Here is a 27,907-nt window from a genome sequence, read left to right as displayed (position 1 = left end):
GGGGAGGCCATTTAAAACTGAGGTGAGAAGGAACTTTTTCACCCAGAGAGTTGTGAATTTGTGGAATTCTCTTCCACAGAGGGCAGTGGATGCCAAATCGCTGGATGGATTTAAGAAAGAGTTAGATAGAGCTCTAGGGGTTAGTGGAATCAAGGGATATGGGGAGAAGGCAGGCACGGGTTATTGATTGTGGACGATCAGCCATGATCACAATGAATGACAGTACTGGCTTGAAGGGCCGAATGGCCTCCTCCTGCACCTATTTCTATGTTTCTATGTATAACATAGTGCCCAGAACTGAACACAATATTCTAAATGCGGTCTCACCAATGTCTTATACAACTGCAACATGACCTCCCAACTTCTATACTCAATACTCTGACTGATGAAGGCCAAAGTGCCAAAAGCCTTTTTAACCACCTTATCTCTCTGCAACTCGACGTTCAAGGAACCATGCACTCCTCGGTCCCTCTGCTCTACAACACTACTCAGAGGCCTACCATTTACTGTGCAATGTACTTGTTTAACGTCCCAGAGGCCTACCATTTACTGTACTGTACTTGTTTTACATCCCAAAATGCAACACCTCACACTTCTCTGTATTACATTCCATCAACCATTCCTCCTCCCACCTGGCCAATCGATCCAGATCCTGCTGCAATCTTTCACAACCATCTTCACTATCTGCAAAACCACTAACCTTTGTATCACCAGCAAACTTGCTAATCTTGCCCTGTATGTTCTCATCCAAATCATTGATGTAGATGACAAACAGTAACAGGCCCAATACCGAACCCTGAGGCACACCACTGCTCACAGGCATCCAGTCTAGGAAGCAACCTTCTGCCATTACCCTCTGCTTCCTTCCATGGAGCCAATTTGCTATCCATTCAGCTATCTCTCCTTGGATCCCATGCGATTTAACCTTCCAGAGCAGCCTACCATGTGGAACCTTGTTGAACGCCTTATTGAAGTCCATGTACACAACATCTACAGCTCTGCCCTCATCGACCTTTTTGGTCACATCTTCAAAAAAATCTATCAGATTTGTGAGACACGACCTCCCACGTACAAAACCATACTGAATATCCCTAATCAGCCCTTGCCCATCCAAATGCCTGTATACCCTATCCCTCCGAATACTCTCCAGTAACTTACCAACTACAGATGTTCAGCTCACTGGCTTAGCCCCAGCCTCATCTTAACAGATGTTAAGCTCACTGTTCCCAGCATTTTCCCTGCAGCCCCTCTTGAAAAGAGGTACAACATTTGCCACCCTCCAGTCTTCCGGCACCTTTCCTGTATTTAAGGACGAGTCGTAAATTTCAACCAGGGATCCCGTAATTTCCTCTCTGGTTTCCCACAATGTCATCGGTATATATGAGGCCCTGGAGATTTGTCTACCTTCAAACACGACAGTACCTTCAGTACTTCTGGGACAGTAACCCTGACTGCTCTCAAAACACTTCCAGTGACTGCTCCAATTTCCTCTGCCCTACTGTCTTTCTCCTTGGTAAATACAGAGGAGAAATACTCATTTAGGACCATGCCCATCTCCTGTGGCTTCACACAGAGTTGACCACTTTGATTCCTGAGAGGTCCCACTCTCTTCTAGTTACCCTTTACCCCCTTATTGAATTATAAAATCTTTTGGGATTGTCCTTACTACTCCCCGCCAGAGCTATCTCCTCACCCCTTTTTGGCCTTCTGATTTCCTTTATTAGTTTACTCAGTTCCCGAAACTCCTCCATGGATGCACTTGATTCCAGCTGGCTATACCTGTCCCTTGCATCCTTCTTGTTTTTGACTAACGTCTCAATTTTCCTCGTCAGCCAAGCTTCCTTACGTTTGCCTGTTTTGCCCTGCACTCTAATGGGGATGTACACATCCTGAACTTTCTTCAGTGCACTTTTAAAAACATCCCCACTTGGCCAATGTTCCTTTCTCCTCTAATAACCTGCTCCAGTCAACTTGAGCAAGACCTTCTTTCATACCCTCAAAGTTGGCCTTACCCCAGTTGAGCATTTTAACACGTAGATCCTCTCCGTCCCTGTCCATAACTATCTTAAACCTAATAGAACTATGGTCTGGTCCCAAAAGGCTCCTCCACACACACTTCATTAACTTGGCCTTCCCAATTTCCCAATACTAGATCCATGGGTGGGGGCCTCCACATACTGCTTAAGAAAACTCTCCAGAACACTTTTGAGGAATTTTACCCCATCTGAACCCTTCACGCTATGATTTTGCCAGTCTATATTGGGAAAGTTAAAATCCCTTGCTACAACAACCTTATTTGACCTGCAGCTGTCTGCAATCTCACGGCACATTTGTTCTTCTAATTCCTGTTGACTATTCGGGGGTCTGTAGTACACCCCCCCAACAAGGTGATCATCCCTTTCTTGTTCCTCAGCTCCACCCACATAGCCTCACTAAACAAACCATCCGTAATGTCACTTCTGAACACAGCCTTGACATCGTTCTTAACCAACAATGCAACACCCCCTCCTCTTTTTCCCTCACCCCTGTCTCTCCTGAAGCTCCTGTATCCTGGAACATTGAGCTGCCAGTCCTGCCCCTCCCTTAACTAGGTTTCAGTCATGGCTACAACATCCCAGTCACTCTTACATATCCATGACCTAAGCTCATCTGCCTTACCCGTTAGGCCCATTGCATTAAAATACGTGCAGTTTAAACCAACCCTTTTTCCTCTCTCTCCGCCTTTCACCTGCCTATTCTGTCCACTAACCTTTCCCTCAACACCTTGTATACCAACTTCTAGCCTCTCACGTTCCTCTGTCCTGCACGAGATCCCACCCCCCACTGCCAATCTAATTTAAACCCTCCCATGTAGCAAAAGCAAACCTTCCCGCTAGAATGTTGGTCCCCCTCCATTTGGATGTAACCCGTCCCTTTTATACAGGTCACCCCTTCACCAGAAGAGATCCCAATTATCCAGAAATCTGAATCCCTGCCCCCTGCACCAACTCCTCGGCCACACATTCATTTTCCCTATCTTCCTATTCTTACCTTCACCAGCACGAGGTACTGGAAGCCATCCTGAGATCACTACTCTGCAGGTCCTGTTTTTCAGCCTTCTACCCAATTCCATAAATTCTTGTTGCAGAACCTCCTTCCTCTTTTTACCTATATCATTTGTGCCAACATGCACAGCAACCTCTCCCTGCTCCCCCCACGCTTGAGGATGCCGTGCAGCCGCTCCGAGACTTCATGGACCCTGGCACCAGGGAGGCAACACACCATCCTGGAGCCTGGCCTGCTGCCGCAGAATCTCCTGTCCGCACCTCTGACGATGGAGTCTCCCACCATTATGGCTCTGCCTGACGTCACTCTTCCCCATTGAGCCTTGGCACCAGGGTTGGAATCACAGCCCTGGCTACCACTCAATCTTGTTGTGTCGATCGTTCCCAAGAGGGTGTATCTGTTTTCAGTGGGTACAGCCACCGGGGTCTCCTGCACTTCACGTTTACTTCTCTTTCTCACAGTCACCCACCTTCGCTCTTCCTGTATCCTTGGTGTGACAACCTCACTGTAGGTCTTGTCCAGTAAACTCTCGTTTCCCCGATGGTCCTGAGGTCATCCAGCTGCTCCAGTTCTCCAACACGTTTATTCAGGAGCTGCACCTGGACCCAATTTCTGCAGGCGTAGTCTCCAGAACCACCAGCAGTGTCCCTGACTTCCTACGTCCTGCAGGAAACACACTGTACCTACTTGCCTGCCATTTCTTCGGTGGGCAAAAAAAAATCACAAATTTTGAATCAAGTGTAACCTCCTTTCCTCAGCCTCTTCGCCGAAGACTCTCGAGCCAAAGACTCACACTTTACTCACCAAGGCACTTCACTTCAACAAGGCCGCTCTCAACAAAGCCGCTCCGCTACACTTTTTTACCTGTTACCTAATCAACTACTTTAGGGCTAATTTATAAATCACTCGACCCCGAGCCTTTGGCGTTCTGTTTAAATCTTCTTTCCCTCTAACGCACCTACTTCCAGCTAATACTCTTGCTGCTTCTGGCTGCTGCTTCTCTCCGACCTCCTAGATGTGGAGAAAGTTCACTATACTGATGTTTGGGATAGTGGATTGTTTATAAAGAGAGATTGGGTTGAGTAGGCTTGTATTTATTCGAGTGTGGTAGAATGAGAGGTGATCTCATTAATATATACAAATTTCTGGCAGGGTGAGACAGACTGAATGTGTGAAGGATGTTTACCCCTGGCTTGGGGACCTATATCAAGGGATGGGTTTGTGGAGAGAGCAGGAATAGGAAGCTGAGATTCAGCAATGAATCGGGTTCAGCAATGATAGTATTGAACGTTTCTGTTTTCTACGTTTCCACCAAATCCAACTTCTTCATCCCAGGTATTTGCTTGAGAGTTTATGTAGAAACAAGGAAGTGCAGATGCTGGTTTACAAAAGAAGACAGACTGCTGGTGTAGCTCAGTGGGTCATGCAGCATCTCAGGAGAACATGGATAGGCCACGTTTTGGATCTGGACTTCTTCAGACTGATCCGAAGTAGGATCCTCCGCAAATCATCACCTATCCAATTTCACACTCAGCTGCCTTATTCTTTCATTCACTAATTGATTTGTCCTTGTTAATCCTACAGACCTGCTAAACATTGTGTTTATAATTTGTAGCCATTATCTCCAAATCCCTTACATTGCTTGAACTTTCCATTCCCTGCAAACTCCTCCAGCTCTAAATTCTTCTCACAATTTTTATTATGCAATTTCCTCTCCCACCTAATTTGACTCCTGCTGAGGTTTCATCCACCTAGGGCAGCACTGTGATGCAACGGTAGAGTTGCTGCTTTACAGCGCCGAAGTTTACTTATATTGGTTTCCAGCCATCAGTTGCTGACAATAGTTGCTGGTGATTCTCTGGATATTTCTTCCTTTCAGTTGATTTCTCTTTCAGTGCAGGAAATCATATGGGAAATCAAAAGTGAAAACCTGTTCCTTTCAGCTTGTGTGAAAATGCTTTGGATTCCAATGGGTCTCTAATTCTCTAATTCATTGGCGTATATGTTTTTTTTAAAAGTGATAAAAATCCACAATACAACTTGTTTATTGAAGAAGATTGTCATTTGAATGGTGAAATAAATAATATTTTTGTTTTCACTTGTCATTCATTTTTTGGCAATCATTTGTTAGTGTGGCATTTGACTATTTTTAAACTTGGAAAATTTAAATCAATATGAGTCGAGCACCAAATTAGATTTCACTGCAAACAATGGACTGTCTGATAAATAAAGACTGCTGCATTAATTGGTTGAGGAGCGTAGGTTGTTTAGAGCAGAGTTTACTCACTCATTGTGATTTAAATCATCAGAAGACAATTGATCCACTGCACATAAGTTCTTCAACTTTCTCTCTGAGGGAAACTCTGATTAAAAAATGTCAGAAACCTTGGATTCTTCTTTTCAATAAGTGCTATTGGTAATTGTGTTACGGACTCTGATTTCTATTTTTTGGATCCTTTATTTTTGCCATTCCCAGGCTCATTCTTAGTCTTCCACACTGTTTTGGGAATTTCCAAACGCCTTCAGGGCTGGGCATTGAAAAATACCCATGGCTTTGAACAGAGAGCAGCAGGATTCATTAAAATCCATCTCTGCATAGTACACAGTAACCCCAATTAACAGAGTCACTGAAAGACATGGCTGTCAGCTAAGTGATGCAGAATATGGGCTTGAATTGCAAACCGTGACAGTAATGAATTTTAATTAAGGAAAGTGTTTTCTGTCTGTTTAAAATAGTGTTCAGAGATCTTAAGATGAGCAAATGTAATAATTAGTTGATGTTTGGAAGCCTAATCAAAATCTTTATACAGTTCTGAGTCAAGTCTCATTTTGTCATGTTGCTGCAGTAATTCTGTTTATATTGGGCCATAATTTACACTGGCAGAGTGTCTAATGATATTCACACGTGCAGTTATTTATTTATTTTTACTGGAAGAATAACATGGTGATGCCACAGTGCAAGAAATGGTGCATCTGGGTTCTCGGTGAGCAGTAAAAGCAACAATACTGTTCTTTAAATATCAGATTTAAAGGATTGTGAAGTTGTCATTTAGAATGTGCAAATTTGGCTAAGGGATGTGGAAAAAAAGGGAAAATGATTGGTGTGCAAGGTGGAAAACAAAAACAAAGGAAATTTAAAAATAGAAAAATTACTTCTATAAAACACGAAAAAATTAAGCTCTACACTTCCAGTGATATTTCACTGGCATTATTTAACATTTATAGGCGAGCAAAATTCAATTTTTTTTTTTTTTAATACCGTCAATCGATAAAGTTGGTTTTATTTTTGGCATTTAGTCTTACTTTGATCAGTTTCAATTCTCAGGTTCAAAATAAAAGTCTTACATTTGCCAAAATATAAAGTACATATGCAGAGTTTAATCTTATAAGCCATATCTTTTTAAATCATTCCTTTTATTTGCCAGTGACATTATATTTTAAATACATAATGCAAAGGTGATCAAGTTGTGTTGGCTGCTCCATCTTAAGAGTTTTGATGGCCAATTTATTAATGCATTCTAATTATTAAAAGGTGGAACAATTTCTTCTTTGATCTGAGCGTGAAATGAAATTGACATTCACGAATAAAAATCGCAGCCTGCCAAGCTTGAAGATTTATTCACAAAATGCTGGAGTAACTCAGCAGGTCAGGCAGCATCTCGGGAGAGAAGGAATGGGTGACGTTTCGGGTCGAGACCCTTCTTTCACAAAATGCTGGAGTAACTCAGCAGGTCAGGCAAGCCTGACCCAAGCCTGAATATTTATCCCATTGTTGAAAGCATCCTTTGCGTGCAGAAAGGAACTGCAAATGCTGGTATATATTCAAGATACAAAGTGCTGGAGTAGCTCAGCGAGTCAGGCGGCATCTCTGGAGAAAAAGGATGGGTGACGTTTCGGGTCAGACCCTTCTTCAGACTGAAAGGGACTGAAGAAGTCTGAAGAAGGATTCCAACCCGAAATGCCACTCACCCTTTTTCAGCCTGACTTCCTGAGTTACACCAGCACTTTGTGTCTATCTTGAAAGCATCCTTAGACTGAAATATTCAAGGCTTGACACACTCTGTGAATCCAGCAACTTAACATCATTCAGCTTATCCAATAGTGAACTAGATAATAAGATATTATTTTCCAAGCCAGGGGTTGGAGCACTGTATCTTGGAGGTGACTTGTGAATTCCTATGTTTCACCTCCTGCCTACAATACAATATATCTTTATTGTCATTGTACAGGGGTACAACGAGATTGGGCCTGAAGTGCCATTGGGCTTGCTGTTAATTTGCAGTGAAGCACAGACCATTTCTGATTAGGAGGAGGAAGAATAAATAGATTCCTATGTGTTTAGTCCTAGCTGCTCTTCCTCTATTTGGAACATAATGTTCTGGAATAACTCAGTGGGTCAGGCAGCAACTCTGACTGAAACATTCCAAAACGTCACCTATCCACTTTATCCACAGATGCTGCCCAACCTGTTTAATTATTCCAGCACTTTGTGGCCTTTTGTGTAAACCAGCATCTACAGTCACTTGTCTCTATATTATTTATAACCCTGGTATATTCTAAAAGAGGTGGGTTCAAAGCTGGGTCATAACAAGATACTGCACACTGTTTAGTAATCTTTTTTCACCATGTTACTCCGTCTGTAATAAAGTAACGGGGGTCTGCAGGTAGTGCTGCTGCCTCACAGCTCCACTGGCCCAGGTTTTTTTCCTGCTGTCTTTGTGGAGTTTGCATATTTACCCTGGGAGCTCATGAATTCCCCAGGTACCCTGCATTCTTCCTAATCACAAGGACATGCTGGTCGATGGGTTAATTGTGCACTGGAAATTACCCCAAGTGTAGGCTGACGGTGGGAGAATCAGGGTGAAGTTGATCCTGCCTTGTGTGAGAGAGAATGTTACTGTAAAATGAGTGGGATTGCTCTGAGAGCTGGCATAGACATATAAATATGCAGACACCACAAAGACACAATAGAGTGGTGCAGTGGCACAGCGATGGTGTTGCTGCCTTACAGCGCCAGAGAACCGGGTTCGATCCTGACTACGGGTGCTCTCTGTACGGAGTCTCTACATTCTCCCTGTGATTGCATGGGTTATCTCTGGGTGCTCCAATTTCCTCCCACATTTCAAAGACATACAGATTTGTAGGTTAATTGACTTTGGTAAAATTGTAAATTATCCGTAGCGTGTAGGGTAGTGTTAGTGTACGGGGTGATTCTTGGTCAATGGAGATTCGGTGGGCTGAAGGGCTTGCTTCTGCCCTGTATCTCTAAAGTCGAAAGACTCAATGGGGCAAGTGTCTGCCTCCTCTATAAGAAAATTAATCTAAAAACAGGATAAGTGGTACAGGAGGTTGGAGAAGCCCATTAGATATAGAAACAAACCAAATCTACAGCTAGGAGATGACAGAGTACAGATGCTGGAATCCTGAGCAAAAAAAACAAGCTGCTGGAGGCATGACAGCTCCCTACTTAGGGAAATGTAGACAAAAGAAACTGCAGATGCTTTTCCAGCCTTCTCCTTCCCCACTCCCCCACCACAATCAGTCTGAACAAGAGTCTTCACCCAAAACATCACCGATCCATGTTCTCTAGAGATGCTACCTGCCCTGCTGAGTTACTCCAGCATTTTGTGTCTATCTTAGATTTATTCATGAGACAGCATATTCAGACTTCCACATTGAGTTTCCGAACTGTACCTGCAAACCCAGTGTGTGTGTTGCATAGTTTAAGAAGCAGGCACACCGCATCACTCTGCTATCCAATAGGTTTACAACAAGAGCATGTCCCAAGCTTAAAGGTACATTAGTTATTCATCCTAGTGCATTGCCAGTTAATAGAAATGAGCAAAGTAAGGAAATATTTTAAATATATTTAATTCACACATCCTGTACAGTTGAAGTCATTGTACAGGTCTTCAAATATGGCATGAGTTGTTTATCAGTGTCTCAACTGCTAAAGCTTTATGTCAAATATTTCTAGCGTACGTATCCATTCATAATGGGGAAGTTCCGCTGAATCGCTCCACTCCCGTCTGGTAAGATGTCCGGTAAAGTGATGCTGCATTCTCTTTGGACTGTGACATAAACAGTGCTGGCAATTATAAGCTGCAGTAAAGAGACAACTTGAAAACCAATGAATCAGCCCCTGCTACCTACTCGTGAACCACCTCAGACATTTTTCTAAGTAGGACAGCACCTCTGGAGAGGAATGGGTGACCTTGCAGGTCGAGATCCTTTTCAGACTGCGAGTCGGGAGGGGGAGATACAGAGATAAGGAAGTGTAAGGTGTGAGAATGAGACAACAAAGATCAAGGAAAATGTAGAATGGATCATTGTTAATGAGGAGAAGGTAACAACAAAGCAAACAGAGAGATAAAATATAATCAGGGACAGTCAGACTGGTTGGAGAACTGGGAAAGGAGAGGGATGGAGAGAGAGAGGGTCACGAAGTTTGAGAAGTCATTATTCATACCGTTGGGGTGTAAGCTGCCCAAGTGAAATATGAGGTGCTATTCCTCCAAATTTGCGCTGGGCCTCACTCTGACAATGGAGGAGGTCCATGTCAGAAAGGTCAGTGTGGGAATGGGAGGGGTAGTTGAAGTGTACAGTAGCAACCAGGAGATTAGGTAGGTTTAGGCGGACTGTGCGGAGGTGTTCAGCAAATCGATCGCCGAGCCTGCGCTTGGTCTCATCGATATATAGAATCATTTCCCCTGTTTCTTTTCGATATATATTTGTTGTCCCATTGCATGCTGAAGGCATTGCAAAAAGCAATAAATAACTATGACAGGAAATTTAAACAGAGCTTCTTTCCCCAAATATGGAAAATGCTTGAGCAAGTAGGATTCCATATACTTTAGAAGCAGTAACAGGTATGGAGTAAATTTGTGGAATTTTCAGATAGCTCAGCGCATTGTACTACTGATTAATTTTGGATTATTGTAGTTGAAACAAGATGACCAATGCACAGTTTCATAGACCACTAGACCAAGTGGACCCGTTGGGCCCAAACCTCTCCTGCATTGGCGCAGCAGCCTCTTTCCCCCCCACCCCCTCCATCCCCTCCCCCCGCTCCTCCCCCTCCCTTCCCCCTCCCCCTCCATTCCCCCCTCCCATTCCCTCCCCCTCCCCCTCCTTTCCCCTTCCCATTCCCCTCAACCCCCCTTATCATCCGTCCTCCCCCCCTCCCTCCTTCCCACCTCCTTCCCTAGGAGATAGATTTAAACTTTAAAATGTGAATAACTAAAAATCTAACACCGATTTCAATGAAACGTCTTCCATTAGCACCAAAAGGACGATGGTAAGGTGGGCCTAAAATTGTCGCGCTATCATGTACCGTTTTGGCTGTAGTTCAGGAACAAACAAACAAACAAGAGTTTTAGTATATAGATTACATATTCAATAGGGTTTCAACATGAAAGTTCCAACAAAATGGCAGTGAAGAAATGAAAAAGAAGAATCCTAATGTCACCATCATTCAATGAAGTCATGACCTGGACCAATGACATTTTTAAGGAGTGTAGTCAAAAACACCTGCAAAATACCATTAGAAGTTGAACCTGGCAGTTACTAAGACACAGGGAAGTTAATGTTGTGATAAGAATTCTTGATTTGAGAAAGGACATTCTTGCCACAGTTTACGAATAAGGGCTAGGCCCTGGAAGATGATTATCAAATTTACTACAACAAGTACTTCTGTATGCTTAGTCGAGTTGCATATATCAACTCTTTCTTCATAACAGTCATACATTTTATGACCAGTGTTCTTTTATTCAATACTAAGAGAATCGGGATGTGTAAGGAGAAACCAAAATAGAAAAAACAAAACAAAACAATTTTTTCTTTGTGTTGCAAAAAGTATCTCTGTTCAATAACCTTTCTATAAATAGCAGAATATACTCATGATAGGCCTGACATCATACATGTGGTCCAAGAACTGCAGACTGGAAATAGTCATTTTTCACACATGAATGAAACGCGTATGCGCATTTGGCGTGCATACTTTTTTTTGCTGAAATGTTGCACTACGCGCCATATTATGAATTTTGATGTAAAATTCTGAATTTCGGACATCAAAATTCTGAATTTGTAAAATCAAATGTTGGGAGTTCTGGATATGGGGAGAAGGCAGGAACGGTGTACTGTTTCCGGGATGATCAGCCACGATCACATTGAATGGCAATGCTAGCTCAAAGGGCCGAATGGCCTACTCCTGCACCTATTGTCCATGTATCTGGATGTAAGACGCTCCCAGCAAGGTTAGATAGAGATAGATCTCTATGGGTGAGTGATAAGGGAGGATTGATCCCATGCCTCAAGCTAAAACCGCAAGAAGAACGTTAATTCTGTTTTTGTAAAATGTCAACATCTTGAAATTATGGGCATTTTCTCTTTCCTCTGATACTGCCTGACATACTGAGTACTCCTAACACTTTCTACATTTTCATGTTTTACATATTCGGGTGACTTTTGCAAATGTAATTTGTGTACAGCAAACACTTGTTTTAACAGACCTCTTTATAATGGATTTAGTTTTAGCGGACAGACCTACTGACGGCTGCCGATGCCGCTCCTCGGCACGCGTTGCCTACCCTGACGCTTACAGCGCCGGTTGCCCACGCCACCCCCGGCTCACACCGCTTCCAGGACTGACCTTCTGCCGCCACCACCGGCCCACACAGCTTCCTCGGCCACTTCCAAGCTGCATCTACTACAAACCCGCACTTGCACTCCGGTCGCCCATGGGACACGACCATTGACGCCACCGATACTCGCCTCTCTCCCAGCCGTCACCAGGCCGGGGCCATCAACCCACCTTGATTCCAGGCCCAGTTCCAGACCGAGACTCTGAAGAAGGGTCACCCATCCATGTTCTCCAGAGATGCTGTCTGACCTGCTGAGTTACTCCAGCACTTTGTGTTCTTTTGTGTAGTAACCAGCAACTGCAATCATTTGTTTTTACTTCTGCAATTATAATACTTTACTCAGTTATAGCAGACAATCGGCAATTATGGACACCATCTCCCACCCCTGCCCCATGGTACGTTATGACAAGGGTTTACTGTATTTTGCTTTTAAGAGGGAGTGTCAGTTAGAAATAATATAGAGTTAACATTGATACAATTAATATTTGGGATTTCATTTTTAATAATTTAATATTGATTTTGACCTAGTCTATGAAGTGCAATATAATTCAAACATTCGAAGAAAATCATTTATTTTAATTGCAGAAGAGAAATGAAATCGGCCTTTGTTTTGACATTTATTACCACACACAGACTTAAATTCAGAGTCGGTGTAACTACTGAATTGGATTAGCTGTGAAGAATGTAGCACATTTGCAATGTGAATGGTTTTGATTCCATGTCGGTCAGGGCACGTGTGTGTGTGTGAGATTTACATTCATTGGATGTGTGCAAGGTATGATATTGATAAACTGATGTGAATATATGGCTTATGGCAGTGTTCTGTGTGTGGGAATAATAGAGCAAATAACACGAGGCAGTTGCTCCAATTGATGTGTACCCTTGATGAGGGAGTAATCAAGTCAAGTCAAGTCAAGTCAATTTTATTTGTATAGCACATTTAAAAACAACCCACGTTGACCAAAGTGCTGTACATCTGATTAGGTACTAAGGAAAAAAAAAAAAAGAAACATACAGTAGCACACAAACAGTTCACAGCGCCTCCTCAATGAGCCTCAAACGCTAGGGAGTAGAAATAGGTTTTGAGCCTGGACTTAAAGGAGTCGATGGAGGGGGCAGTTCTGATGGGGAGAGGGATGCTGTTCCACAGTCTAGGAGCTGCAACCGCAAAAGCGCGGTCACCCCTGAGCTTAAGCCTAGACCGCGGGATAGTGAGTAGCCCCAAGTCGGCCGACCTGAGGGACCTGGAGTTAGAGAGGGGGGTTAGAAGATTTTTGATGTAGGGGGGGGAATGTCCATTTAGGGCTTTATACGTGAATAGGAGGAGCTTGAAGTTGATTCTGTACCGTACAGGGAGCCAGTGGAGAGAGGCCAGAATCGGGGTGATGTGGTCCCTTTTTACGGGTACCCGTCAGGAGTCTCGCTGCGGTGTTTTGGACCAGTTGCAGGCGGGACAGGGAAGATTGGCTGATCCCAGTGTATAGGGAGTTGCAGTAGTCTAGGCGGGAGGAAATGAAAGCGTGAATGTTTTTTCTGTGTCGTCGAATTGGAGGAAAGGTTTGATTTTAGCTATGGTTCGAAGTTGGAAGAAGCTGGCTTTTACCACAGCGTTGACTTGCTTATCAAATTTTAATGCAGAGTCAAATATCATGCCTAGGTTTTTGACATGCGGTTTGACTAGGCAGGATAGACTTCCAAGACTGCCTGTTATCGATTTGATGGAGTGGGGGGGGGGGGGGGGGGGGGCGAATAGGATGACCTCAGACTTGCTCTCATTTAATTGGAGGAAGTTCTGTGCTATCCAACATTTTATGTCCTCAAGGCAGTGTAAGAGGCTGTTTAAATTTGACTGGAGTTTGGATGCATTGACCAGTGTCTAAAGGTACTTGCATTTGAAGATCGATTGAATTGAAGGATTGAGCATGGAAACAGGCCCTTTGGCCCAATGAATCTTCACCGACCATTGATCACACTTTCACATCCACTCCCTGCACATTAATGTAGAAACCCGTATGTTTTTAGGATTTGGGAGAAAACCAGAACGCCGAGACGAAGCCCACACGGCCACAGCAAGTACATGCAAAAACCCTGCAGACAACACCTGAGGTCAGGATTGAACCCAGGTGTCTGGTGCTGTGAGCAGCTCGACCATCTGTGCAACTGTGCAGTGCCACAGTGTGAATAAAGGTGCCTGCATAGACCTTGACTTGTGAGGTAATTGATCTTCTCGCCACTGTACCTCCAACTCGTCAGTTCTCGACAGCTGGAATTGACTTTGGCAACCATCTCTCCCCACAGCCTTCTGAGCATTTTGCCTTGAAGACCTCCTGGGTCTCAGCAGGAAGGAGCACCATTTGTCTGCTCTTTACCTCCTGCACCATTGGCTTCACTGTGCAGTTGCAAAAATCTTGGACTTTGTTCTGCTTTGCACTCTTTCATCAAGGTTAATTTAGGCATTGCAATTCTGCCTGGACTGATACATGCCCGGAATAATAACATAGCCTGAGTTTAAATACAGCAGTCCAGATTTAAGTTCAAGTCACTGCTGAGGCAATAAACCAAACAACAGCCTGATTACTGTTGGCTGACCCTCGCAATCATAACCAGGCAGAACAGTGCTAGTGTGCTCACACATTATCGTGTGGCTGATCATGTATTATAACCCTGTGTCTATTTTTCAAGGGCATTTCAGTTCAAACACTGTAATATTGCAGTTTCAAAAGCATGTTGGGGGGAAGTGCAAAAATGTTTCTAGCCTTTCCATTCTGGTGCAGTGTTTTTTATGTGATACTTTGGCTTGAATCCATAACACCTACTCACAGCATTTAGGGCGGCACAATGGCTCAGCGATAGAGTTGCTGCTTTACAGCGTCAGAGACCCGGGTTAAATCCTCACTACAGGTGCTGTCTGTAAGGAATTTGTCCATTCTCCCCGTAACCCGCGTGGGCTTTTCTCCGGTTTCCTCCCACACTCCAAAGACGTACAGGTTTATAGTTTACTAGACCAAGTGGACCCGTTGGGCCCAAACCTCTCCTGCATTGGTGCAGCACCCTATCCTACCCCTCTCCCCCCCCTCCATCCCCATCTCCCTCCCCATCCCTCACCCCTCCCTCCCCCCTCCCCCCTACCCCCTCCACCCCTTCCCTCCCTAGGTGATAGATTTAAACTTAAAAATGTGAATAACTTTAAAAATATAAAGCCGATTTCAATTAAACTTCTTCCATTAGCACCAAGGGGATGAAGGCGAGTAAGGTGGGACAAAATTGTCGCGCTATCGTGTACCGTTTTGGCTGTAGTTCAGGAACAAACAAACAAACGAGAGTTTCAGTATATAGATATATTGGCTTCAGTAAAATTGTAAATTATCATGAGTGCATGTGAAGGATAGTGTATGGGGAGCGCTGATCAGCACGGTATTTGTGGGCCCTAGGGTCTGCTGATCGGCACGGTATTTGTGGGCTCTAGGGTCTGCTGATCGGCACGGTATTTGTGGGCTCTAGGGTCTGCTGATCGGCACGGTATTTGTGGGCTCTAGGGTCTGCTGATCGGCACGGTATTTGTGGGCCCTAGGGTCTGTTTCCATGCTGTATCTCTAAATTAAATTAAACTAAACATGTTATTGGCTGGGCTATAGATACTGCTAGGTTTAAATGCAAAACACAAAATGACATTACAAAATCAGCCATAAATGATTCTGTTCAGCATTAATCTCAAATGTTGCCAGCATACACAAAAGGGTTGCAAGGAATTGCAGATGTTGCCTTATACAACAAAAAAGACTCAAAGTGCTGGAGTAACTCAGCAGGTCGGGCAACATCTCTGAAGAATATGAATAGGTGATAGTCGGGTCGGGAAAGGAAAACCCTGACATGTTGTTCCATATAAAACATGTATTAGTGACCCGAAACATCACCTACCAATGTTCTCCAGCGATGCTGCCTGACCTGCTGAGTTACTCCAACACTTTATTTCTTTTCCAGCATACACAGAGATTGTTGGGAAATGAATATCACCAGTTTCATTTCGGGAGACTGCAGGTTGCTAAATTATTTTTTCTTTGTATAGATATTATTTTGATTTATTGCAGAAGGAAAATAATTTTAATTTGTTCGGCAGTGAAGAAAGGTGATTATGTCAGCATTATATTTTCATGCATTAATTAACCAACACACTATTGCTTGCTAAAGAGCTCTCGAGTTGGTTCCAAAATTATTCTGTACATAAATTGTTGATAAATAGATACAATTAAATACAGTTAATACGTTTTAATGGGGGTCGTCGTTTATGGTGGTTGCTTGATTGAGATATTGATTGATTCCCAATGCACGTAAAGAGCGCTAATGGGATTTGTGTAATGTGGGATAAGCAGATAAATTGGGTAATTTCAATTCCATTATTTAAAGCTAATTAAAAAAACAGCACTATTATTACAGAAGAGCATTATTTTCTGGGCCTCTCCCTTCAGTGTCAGTTACCCCATTGAACAGAATGTGGAGCAATTCAGTTCTTAAAAGCATCTGACAGCTGTACCTGTTGAAACAGTACAAGCTGTTTTATGCACAGTTAGCAACCTTGTATAAATGGGAAAGCAAAAGCTTGGTGCAGACAGGCCATTGCATTGTGAACTCTGTAAGGCTACCACAATACAGCTCTTGGATATTCCATATGTAACATGGAGTACAATCCATTTAATTATCATCATCTGTCACTTTGTGTGAGGTGCAGATCCCTGTAGAAAACATTCTCATTTAGTGCAATCTAGTCTTGTTAATTAGGACGTCCTGATAGACATGAAATCCCCTTCCTGCTTATTGTACAGCACAAGAAACAGCTTGCTGAAAACTATATTAAAAATTAATTTTGCAATTACTCACCAATTCGCGGTGAGTCATATTCAAGAGGAAATCAAAATGAAGCATCCCAATGAAACTGCATTTGCTGGAGGAGCATTCATGCAAGGATGGCAAGGTTTTTTGAGACCCCACTAGCACATACAAAGCCAACCATGGATTTGCAATCTTTAGTAGTCTCATCAACATAAGAACAATTTTTTAAAAGGATCTTAAAATCACATGCTCAGTGATCCATACCAGACAAAACTTCTGTCCAAATGTGTAGGAAGGAACTGCAGATGCAGTGGGACAGGCAGCGTTATTTCAGCATTTTGTGTAAAACCTCTGTCCACGTGACTACCCTGGCCTTGAGGATTGAATTGCACATGCACTTGATTTTGCAGCATAGGCCTCCACCACTAGCTGAGCCTTGGCTGGCTGGCATTGATTTCAGTTCCAGTTGGCTGAGGAATTATCACACACACACACACACACACACACTCACACACACACACACACACACACACACACACACACACACACAGAGGACTTAGTTGATTGATAGGCGGCTAATAAGAGAGACTGTCAAACATTCTGTGGGACGTTCAAGAAGAAGAACAGATGGAGGAAGAAATTAAGTTGGTTGTGGAAGAAGGAAGGGTAAATTATGTTATACGGCTCGATGAAGGAACCTGACGCAAAATGTCGACTATCCATTTTTCCCTCCGCAAGATGCTCCCCGACTCACTGAGTCCTCCAGCAGGTTGTTTGTTGCCTAATGTTAACTCCCCTGCTTGAAATATACCGAAGGAGACAAAGATTGCTGGGGCTCAAAAGTCAAACTGACTGGACATTGGTATCTCTGCCGGAAAGGGCCATTTATGATTGGCTTTCCAATGCTTTGATAGACACCAGCTTTAGAACGGCTGGAAAATGGTATCGCATAGCATGCACCTATTTTCTGACTGTCTGTCATCTTTCTTTACTTTTTGCTGAACTGAAAAAAAAAATCCCTAGGAGGAAACTCTTAATTTAAGGGAACAAATTAAGGGAACAAGATAGGATTCAAAGATACTAAAATATCATATAAAGCTATAATCCCCCACCCAAGTTGTTGTACTAGCTTCAAAGCCGTCTTGATGAGTCTCATTGTCTGTAATTCGTTTTCACCTAGGCCACAGCGAACAATGGCCTGTTCCCTATATCATCGATATTTTTTTGCATATCTTTCATTCATTTGTTCTATATCTCGCAATATCACCATCTCTTGTTTCCCTTTCCCCTGACTCTCAGTCTGAAGAAGGGTCTCAACCCGAAAGGTTACCTATTCCTTTTCTCCTGAGATGCTGTCTGACCCGCTGACTCCAGGTTTTTGTGTCGATCTTTTAAAAAAGGGTTCAATTATTCTTTTTGGCAGTTCTGCACCAAATAATTTCATCCACTTCCAAGTGACCCAGCCAAGGCAAGGAAAAAGTATGAATTGCCAAATGTTCTCTCGCATCTCTCATTTCCTGGAGTCAGAGCAATGTTGACGGGTAGTTTGAGCAGGCAATTTGATTTGAACTCTCATCCAAAGAGGAAGAATGACTCTAAGGGGAGTAAGAGGCAACCGTGGCTGACAAGGGAAATTAGGGATGGAATAAAACTAAAAGAAAAGATGTATAACATAGCAAAGAGTAGCGGGAAGCCAGAGGATTGGGATACTTTCAAAGGACAACAGTAGGTAACAAAAAGGGCAATACTGGCTGAAAAGATGAAGTACGAGGGGAAGCTGGCCAAGAATATAAACAAGGACAGTAAAAGCTTCTTTAGGTATGTTAAGAGAAAAAGATTAGTAGAGACAAATGTGGTCCCTTGAAGGCAGAAACAGGTGAAATTATTCTGGGTAACAAGGAAATAGCAGAAGAGTTGAACAGGTACTTCGGATCTGTCTTCACTAAGGAAGACACAAACAATCTCCCAGATGTACTAGAAGACAGAGGATCTAGGGAGACAGCGGAACTGAAAGAAATTTGCATTAGGCGAGAAATAGTATTGGGTAGACTGATGGGACTGAAGGCTGATAAATCCCCAGGGCCTGATGATCTGCATCCCAGGGTACTCAAGGAGATAGCTCTAGAAATCATGGACGCATTGTTGATCATTTTCCAATGTTCAATAGATTCAGGATCTGTTCCTGTGGATTGGAGGGTAACTAAAGTTATCCCATTTATCAAGAAAGGAGCGAGAGAGAAAACGGGGAATTATAGACCAGTTAGCCTGGCATCGGTGGTGGAGAAGATGCTGGAGACAATTATTAAAGAGATAATAATGGCGCATTTGGATAACAATAAAAGGATTGGTCCAAGTCAGCATGGATTTATGAAGGGGAAATCCTGCTTTAATAACCATCTGCAACCTGTTCACGACAGACCACCATTTCTTTCGATGTGAGATGCTGCTGATGATACTTGAGTTATTTCAGCGCTTGCAATGATGTGTCCACTGTGGACGTCAGCAGAGGTAACATGTGGACATTCATCTCCATAATTCCACTGTCAATGTGGGCTGTGGAGAAATCTATGTCCTACACTCTCCTGACTGACAGTGTAGCTAAGAAGCACATTAGCCAGTGGAAATATAAATTTATAATTGCACAATTGATTTGATTAATAATGCTACTGTGTGTGCTGTAAATCAAGTTTAGGTTCTGCGTGGGGAATGATTGATTTGTGAGTGATCATGCTTCCTTTTGCTTTTTGCACTACCTGTGCTCTTGAGTATACTTTTAATTGTACTCATTTATGGCGCAGTTTGCATGAATAGCATGCAGAATAATTTATTTTTCATTGTATTTTGGTTCTTGCCAAAATAATAAACCAATACCAATGCCCTTTTAAGTCACTCTTTTCTTGCTGCATATCTGAATTAATACTAAAGATATAACATTTTATGAACATTGCATTCAAGACTCAATCAACTGACCAATGTGCCTTTATCTTTTCAGAAATGAAATTCTAAAGAAGGCAAGTGGAAGAGACATCAAATCCTTTGGCAGTATCGTCCAAGAACACTCCACAGAAGAAGTTTGATTTGTGTAAGTGGGGTTCAGTGCTGTTGTTTTAATTGTCCAGGTGACTGGTATTTTCGTTAATATTGTCGAATAAAATTCAAGTGCTCAGTGATATCAGGCATAAAATCAAGCAAAAGTATATTAATTGCATGGAATCTTTTGATGTTGTAGAGTAAGATAAGACACGGCACGGTAGCGCAGCGGTAGAGTTGCTGCTTTACAGCAAATGCAGCGCCGGAGACTCAGGTTCGATCCTGACTACGGGTGCTGCACTGTAAGAAGTTTGTACGTTCTCCCCGTGACCTGCGTGGGTTTTCTCCGAGATCTTCGGTTTCCTCCCACACTCCAAAGACGTACAGGTATGTAGGTTAATTGGCTGGGTAAATGTAAAAATTGTCCCTAGTGTGTGTAGGATAGTGTTAATGTACGGGGATCGCTGGGCGGCACGGACTTGGAGGGCCGAAAAGGCCTGTTTCCGGCTGTATATATATGATATGATATGATATGATTATTACTGCATGGAAAGTGATTGTAAATCACTAACATGCTGACTGAGTGGAGACTTAGCCCAGACCACCATCTGTTTTGAACTCAGTCCCATGAAGGGTCAAGGTTAGTGTCAGTCCCAAGGCTGCTCTGACAACTTGAATGCTGTTAATAGGATTGTGATGTATTTGATTTACAGGTAAATATACTTTAGTTTTTTAGTTTTAGAGATACAGCATGGAAATAGGCCCTTTAGCCCACCGAGTTCATGCCGATCAGCGATCCCAACACAGAATCACAATCCTACTCACACTAGGGACAATTTACAATTTTACCAAGCCAATTAACCTACAAACCTCTATATCTTTGGAGTGTGGGAGGAAACTGGAGAAAACCCAAGCAGGTCATGGGGAGAACGTACAAACACTGTACAGACAGAACCCGTAGTTAGGATCAAACCCAGGTCTCTGGCACTGTAAAGCAGTAACTCTACTGCAGTGCCTCCATGCCGCCCTTGACTGTATCCATCTCCCCAGAAAACCTATTGCTCCTGGTATTTCTAGCTTGTCTCCCATCCAAGGGAAAGGTACTAACCAGAATTATGTTCTGATTAACTGCGGGGGGCACACAGCTTCAGGCATTTACAAAATTGTATCAATAGCCATTGAAAATGGTTATATTCCCTTAGTTGTACAAGTTGTTCACAGATTCCATCAGGGTTCTGTTTCTGTGAACTGTTCATAACCCAAACAGTTTGCAAATCAGAAATACACCCACAAATCGAGTTCCACATGGCAGAAAATTCATGCAGCTGGCAGATCTATCCAGCCAGTCCCCCGAGATACAGTATGGAAACAGGCCTTTCAGCTACCAAGTCCATGCCGACCATCAATCACCTGTTCACGTTAGTTCTATATTATCCCACTTTCTCATCCACTCCCTGTACTTTTGGGCAATTTTACAGAGGCCAATTAACCTGCAAACCCGCATGTCTTTGGGATGTGGGAGGAAACCGGAGCAACTGGAAGAAACCCACACGGTTACAGGGAGAACGTGCAAACTCCATGAGGCTACTCTCATAGAGTTGGGTCAGTACGACAATGATTCTTACGCTAGTACCTCAGATGACACCTGAGGTCGGGATCGAACCCAGGTTTCTGGTGCTGTGAGGCAGCAGCTGTGCTCCAGTGCCACCCACATTGTATCAGGTTATCATAAATTGAGGTATTAAACATTTTTTTTGTTATTGGAACTATGTCCTAAGGGAATTGTGTGCAATCAGCTTCCTGACAACTTCCCCTTGTCTGTTCATTTCTGACCTGGAGCATCCACTGGGGGTTTTGAGCATTGAGTCCTCTTTCCACGTGTCCATCTCTTCCACCAAGATCTCGCGAGCTGTGTGGAGAGGTTCCCCACTTCCATGCCTGTCTGTCCATTTTGCTGAAGAGTTGTCCCTCATCTATACCAAGACCCTCCAGCCCCCAGCAATGATTTGAGGCAAAGAACAGCACCCTCTTACGAGGGGCATGCATGACTTTAAATGGCTCAGATTACTTTGGGCTGCTTCATTGTCGTACTGACCCAACTCTGCAAGAGTGATCTAATGTGTAAGGCAATTAGTTAGACCAATCATCGAGTGAGGCGCACACATAAATGTCACAGGACAAACTGGGTCAGTTCCCATGTGTATAGCTATTTTAACTCATGGTTTCAATAAGCAAATTTACCAACTGTTTTAGTATACATTTGCACTCTTGTTAAAATAAATGTGCATGATTATTGGGTAGGTAGTGAATTATTAATATGACATTCTCTGCTCCATAATTCCTATCTCAGCCTGTGACCTTGATCTGAAATTACATGCACGTTACTCATCCATTTCTTCTGTCTCTTTGTTCTCCCATAATCGGATCCTAAATTACTTCCTCTGCTCATCCATTGTAGAACTGGGAATTACTGCAATACAAGTTTAATAAAGGCTGATCCAAAAGAGTTTTGGCATCTTAAATCACATCCTAAAGCTAATGTCTCAAAATAATTAAAGCAGTCGGCAAACTGAGCCATGCATTATCTTAATCTACAGAATATGGCATTTAATTGGGTACTTTAAATATCTACCTAATATTTCACTCTCTGGCTTATCAAGAATGATGATGCTGTCATATTCAATTAAAGATTTCCAATTGATGATGGCATGTCATTTTTTTTCTCTCAAAGATATGCTGTAGATGGTAAATGCTAAAGCATTACTGCATTATCAAAGTTAATATTAAAAGGATTTAGAAATTGTCGCAGTATTCTAAATCTGAAAAGTATCATTGAATTATTGATTTTAAAAAATCATGCATGCTAATGTTTAGATTGCTTTAGTTTAGAGATACAGCATGGAAATAGGCCCTTCAGCCTACCAAGTCCACGCCGAATATTAGAGTTCACACTTTCTGTTATCCCTCTTTCTCATTCACAATAGGGGCAATGAAAAAAAAAAGGCCAATTAACTCACAAACCTGCATGCCTTTGGGATGTGACAGGGAACCAGAGCACCTGGATGAAACCCATGTGATCACAGGGAGAACATGCAACCTCCACACAGACAGCAACCGTGGTCAGAATCGAAGCTGGGTTTCTGGCTATCTCATTATCGCACAGTGGCTCAAAAATATTGTTGCAATCAGGTGGCTATTGTGGCATGAACATCATTCTGCAGGATGCTGAAAGCACAAGCACACATGATGACCTGCAAATTGTGTCAATAACACGATCTTAAAAGCCATAGCTTATGGACAGTGTGCGATGTAAGACTATACAGTGCACCTGAAGCCTAGGTTAGTGTGACTTTAGTGTGGACATGCCTGAGGAAGTCCCTTGTCCTGAAGTATTTCAGTTGGCACTCTTTAGTTTAGTTTAGTTTATTGTCACATGTACCGAGGTACAGTGAAAAGCTTTGTTGCAGGCTAACCAGTCAGCGGAAAGACTTGATGTATAACTCTCATTTTACAACTTATATTATAACCCTCATCAACCTGATTCCCTCCAGGACGTGACTGCTACCATTAAATCAGTTTAGATCCTGACCTCAGTCTAAAGAACCAGCCACTCACAATCCCCGTCACTCCCTTTATTCTGCCCCAATGTGTGAGATCTCCACACTTTTTGATTGATATCCCTATTCTCTACCCCCCGAGATTCTCCCCTCTGCATCCTCCCAGTTATCCGCTCTGCAATGTGCTATTGCCGGAAGGCTTTTCAGCTATATATATATATATATATATATACACACAAACACATGGCACATGCGCATGCACGCAATATAGTTATATATAGTTATCATCTGTGCAATCGGCAATTACTGGAAGGCTTTTCAGCTTTCTATATATTGACACACACATACACATACACCCCCCCCCCCTCTAAATGTATCAGGGCCCATTGATAAAAATGTTGTTGATCAAATCTATTGTTGCCTATTTAATGCAATGTTGAATTTGTAGAGTTTCGAGACCAAGTGGTTTACATTGATTTGGAGCAGTCATAATTTTCCACCATGAGGTCTGATCCATGTTTAGGTTATAGAATCAGCATGAGGCAGGCCCTGTGGCCCACCAAGCCCACTGCAACCATCGATCACCCGTTCACACTAGATCTATGTTATCCCATTTTTGAATCCACTCCCTGCATTCAGGGGAATTTTACAAAGGCTAATTAGCCTACAACCCGCACGTCTTTGGGATGTGGAAGGAAACTGGAGCACCTGGAGGTGAGCCATGTGGTCACGGGGAAAACATGCAGACTCCATGCTGACAGCACCCGAGGTCAGGATCCAACCCTGATCTCTGGTGCTGAGGCAGCAACTCTACCAGTTGCTCCACTGTGCCGCCCTGTTTGTTTGTCGAGGATGACTCAATCACTCATATAATATGATATAATATAATGTCATATAATGAAAGCAGTTAGTGGAAATTGGCCATACTGATAAGACAACTCCTTAACCAGGTCAAGCACCAGGCATTTTGCAGACTAATTTACAGGAGCGAACATAGCTGAGTGTTGTCTGCTAACTTTGTTTCTTGCATTGTAGCTCTTTTCAAACACAGTTAAAGGGAGACCAGTCCTTTTCTTCAGTATTATGGCGAGTCTGGAGGCTCGTTCTTTGTTGAAGAAGTTTATTGCGACAGCAATGTTCGATTACAAAGTTTTCTTAACGAGATTACAGACAACCATTAAAACTAACGGTTCTCTTCGAAGACGTCTCCCAACTGACTCTTTTCGGGCGCCAAAAGCGCACGTGACCACGCTGTCCAATCAGCGGTCTCGCTCTCTGGACCAATCCCTACGGTCGCACCTACACGTGACCTTGCTGGCCAATCTAAGGGTTCGACAACTAGGACCACTCTCTATGGTCGCTACATGACCCCCCCCCCAGAACCCGAGGTACGGAACCTAGCAGGGAGCCGGATTTCGCGACCAGAACGAGTAAGGAGAGGGCCTGCCGGAACCACAGGAGCAGGGGATTCCGGACCTAGTGGAACTACCGGAGCGGGGGGGTCCTGGACTGAGCAGAACTGCAGGAGGCCGGCCTCGCCGAGGTGGTTGGCCGACCAAGACAGGGCTGTCCGGATCCAAGTGTGCAGGTTTGAGCCTGGACACTTAGACGAGCTTACTCTTGCCGCCCACGTCTAAGGTGAAGGTGACCGTCCCTTTACGCAAAACCCGGAACGGCCCTTCATAGACCCTCTGCAACGGGGAACGATGGGCATCCTTACGCAGAAATACAAACTCACAGTCCTTCAAGGCAGGCGGCTCGTGTACCCTGAGACACCCATGACGTGAAGTCGGAACCGGAGCCAGGGAACCCACGCGTGCCCGGAGAGATGCTGAGACTGACGGAACTGGAGGCAGCTGACCGGAGGAGTCCGGAAGCAAATCACCGGGTACTCGAAGTGGCGAGCCATATACTAGCTCCGCGGACGAAGCACCGTGATCCTGCTTAGGAGCGGTCCGGATGCCCAGAAGGACCCAGGGAAGTTGGTCTACCCAGTCCGGGCCTTCCAGCCTCGCACTGAGGGCCGCCTTGAGTTGTCGGTGGAACCTCTCCACAAGCCATTTGCCTGGGGGTGGTACGCCGTGGTGTGTTGCAACCGGGAGCCGTACGGCTCTGCTAGCGTGGCCCAGAGGGTCGAAGTGAACTGTGGCCCCCTGTCGGTGGTAATAACAGCCGGAACCCCGAAACGTGCCACCCAATGGAGGGCCAAAGCCCTGGCACAAGAGGCAGCGGAGGTATCTGACAATGGGAAAGCCTCCGGCCACCGGGTGAACCGATCCACTACCGTGAGCAGATGGGTGTAGCCCTGGGAGGAAGGCAAGGGTCCGACTAAATCCACGTGAATATGGAAAAAACAGACCGCTGGGACCTCAAACTCTTGTACCGGGGGCTGGACATGGCGTTGGACTTTAGCGGTCTGGCAGGGAACGCAGGAAAGGGCCCAAGCAGCTACCTGCTTACGCAGGCCATGCCACACAAACCGAGCGGCTACTAAGGCAGAGGTGGTGCGGATGGACGGGTGCGCCAGCCCGTGAATGGCATCAAACACCCGGCGCTGAAGGGAGGGCGGCACCACCGACCTGGGACGGGGAAGGGAAACATCACACCAGACTTTTGTACCTGCAGGCCCGCAGGCCACCTGAGCCAACTTCAACCCTGAAGTGGTGGACTGGTATACCGAGGCGGTATCCGCCAGGAGCTGTGCCTCCGCAAGCTCCTGGGGATCCACCTCGCAGTCCACCGCTGAAATGGGGGAAAAAGCAGGCCGAGACAGGGCGTCAGCAACGGCATTAAGCTTACCGGCGACATGACGAACATCGGTGGTAAACTCGGAGATGGCAGTCAGGTGCCGCTGCTGGCGGGCCGACCATGGGTCGGACAATTTGGAAAAAGCAAAAGTTAACGGTTTACGGTCCATAAAGGCCACAAACGGGCGGCCTTCTAGGAAATACCTGAAGTGACGAATAGCTAAATAGAGGGCCAGAAGCTCTCGGTCAAAGGCGCTATATTTCAGCTCAGCCGAACTCAGTTGCCGGCTGAAAAACGCCAAGGGCTGCCAAAGGCCACCGACCTGCTGTTCCAAAACCCCTCCCACCGCCACGTCAGAGGCATCAACCGTCAGGGCCGTGGGGGCGGAGGCGCTCGGGTGGACCAACATGGTGGCGTCTGCCAAAGCCGCCTTAGCTGCTGCAAAGGCCGGGGACCATATCAACTCTACAGGTTTACCCGCGAGGCACTGGAAGAGCGGGCGCATGACCCGCGCTGCTGCCGGGACGAACCTATGGTAGAAGTTAACCATACCTACGAACTCTTGCAGACCCTTCACTGTGGTGGGCCGCGGAAATGCACGGATAGCCTCCACCTTCTCGGGCAAAGGGGTGGCGCCGGCAGGGGTGATTCTGTGCCCTAAGAAATCGAGAGAAGGGAGGCCGAATTGACACGGAGGGTTGGATGATGAGCCCGTGTTCTTGGAGCCGCTGGAATACGGTCCACAAGTGGGCCCGGTGTTCCTGCACTGAGGGGCTGGCGACCAGGATATCATCTAAATAAATGAACACAAAAGGCAAATCTCGACCCACACGGTCCATCAGTCGCTGGAAAGCCTGTGCCGCGTTCTTCAAACCGAAAGGCATGCGCAACCAATCGAACAACCCGAACGGAGTGATCGTGGCAGTTTTTGGTATGTCCTCCGGCCGCACAGGAATCTGGTGGTATCCCCGCACCAAATCGATCTTGGAGAACACCACCGCACCTTCCAGCCCAGACGAGAAGTCCTGCAGGTGCGGTATGGGGTAGCGATCAGCCGTGGTGACAGCGTTGAGACGCCGATAATCGCCGCATGGTCTCCACCCCCCAGATGCTTTGGAGACCATATGCAACGGCGAGGCCCACGGGCTGTCGGACTGACCGACAATACCCATTTCTTCCATCTTCCTAAATTCTGCCCGCGCCACCACCAGCTTGTCGGGCGGTAGCCTCTGGGCCCGAGCGAAAACGGGGGGGGCCCTCGGTGCGGATGTGGTGGACCATGCCGTGCATAGCCGAAGGGGCGTCGAAACGCTGTACGAGCAGCTCTGGAAACTCCGCCAGGACCTCAGCATACGGGTCAGAGGCCGCGACGACGGCCTGGATAGTCGGGCTGGGCGGGGTGGCGGCCGGCGGAGCGGCGGGCTCATCGCTGCTGGCGGAGGGTCGGAGGTCGTTACCGCGGACATCAGGGACTAGTGAAAAGGCCCAGAGGAAATCTGCGCCTAGGATCGCCTGGCTGACGTCTGCGATAATGAATGGCCATTCGTATGTGCGGATGCCTAAAGCCAGGGACATTGTCCGCGTACCATACGTGCGGATGGGGCTGCCGTTAACCGTGATGAGGGTAGGACCTGTCTTACCCGATCTGGCCTCGAGGTCGGTCGGCGGTACGATACTGACAATGGCTCCAGAGTCAACCAAAAATTCTGTGTCCGTGAATCGATCTCGGACATAGAGGCGTCGGTTCTGGCCAATCGCAACTGCATCTATGTACAATCGGCCGAGGCATTTCCCGAGAAGGTACAAGGTGAGCGGCAGTTGCGGGATTCTCCACCCCATCGTAGATGGTAATAGCACCAGCCGCGCCTGTACGGATCCTTTTGGCGGGCTTTTGGAGAAATGGCGGGAGACGCGGCGCCATCTTGATGTCGCTGCGGCGCGGCCGCTGATGTCGAGACCATGTTGATCGAACCGCTTCCTTTCGATTTGGACGCCATGAGCGCATCAGCTTTTTCTGCATATGCCACCGGGTCCTTAAAAGAACAATCCGTGAGCATA

The 27,907-nt window shown here is 45.0% G+C and overlaps 1 protein-coding gene across 6 annotated transcripts in view; it reads left to right on the top strand.

The window, feature by feature from the left end:
- The window catches only part of LOC144596164 (janus kinase and microtubule-interacting protein 1-like), a 248,153-nt gene that overhangs the window by 70,824 nt on the left and 149,422 nt on the right, over positions 1-27,907 (top strand). For all 6 annotated transcript variants that reach the window (XM_078404362.1, XM_078404370.1, XM_078404346.1 and 3 more), the window contains exon 2: positions 19,507-19,596. The gene's annotated coding sequence lies outside the window, so the exon portion shown is untranslated. The remainder of the gene's footprint in view (positions 1-19,506; positions 19,597-27,907) is intronic.

This window comes from Rhinoraja longicauda, chromosome 1, assembly GCF_053455715.1.
Source record: "Rhinoraja longicauda isolate Sanriku21f chromosome 1, sRhiLon1.1, whole genome shotgun sequence".
NCBI lineage: Eukaryota > Metazoa > Chordata > Chondrichthyes > Rajiformes > Arhynchobatidae > Rhinoraja > Rhinoraja longicauda.
The sequence above is the reverse complement of the archived record's forward strand: the minus strand, read 5'-3'. Positions and strand labels throughout refer to the sequence as shown.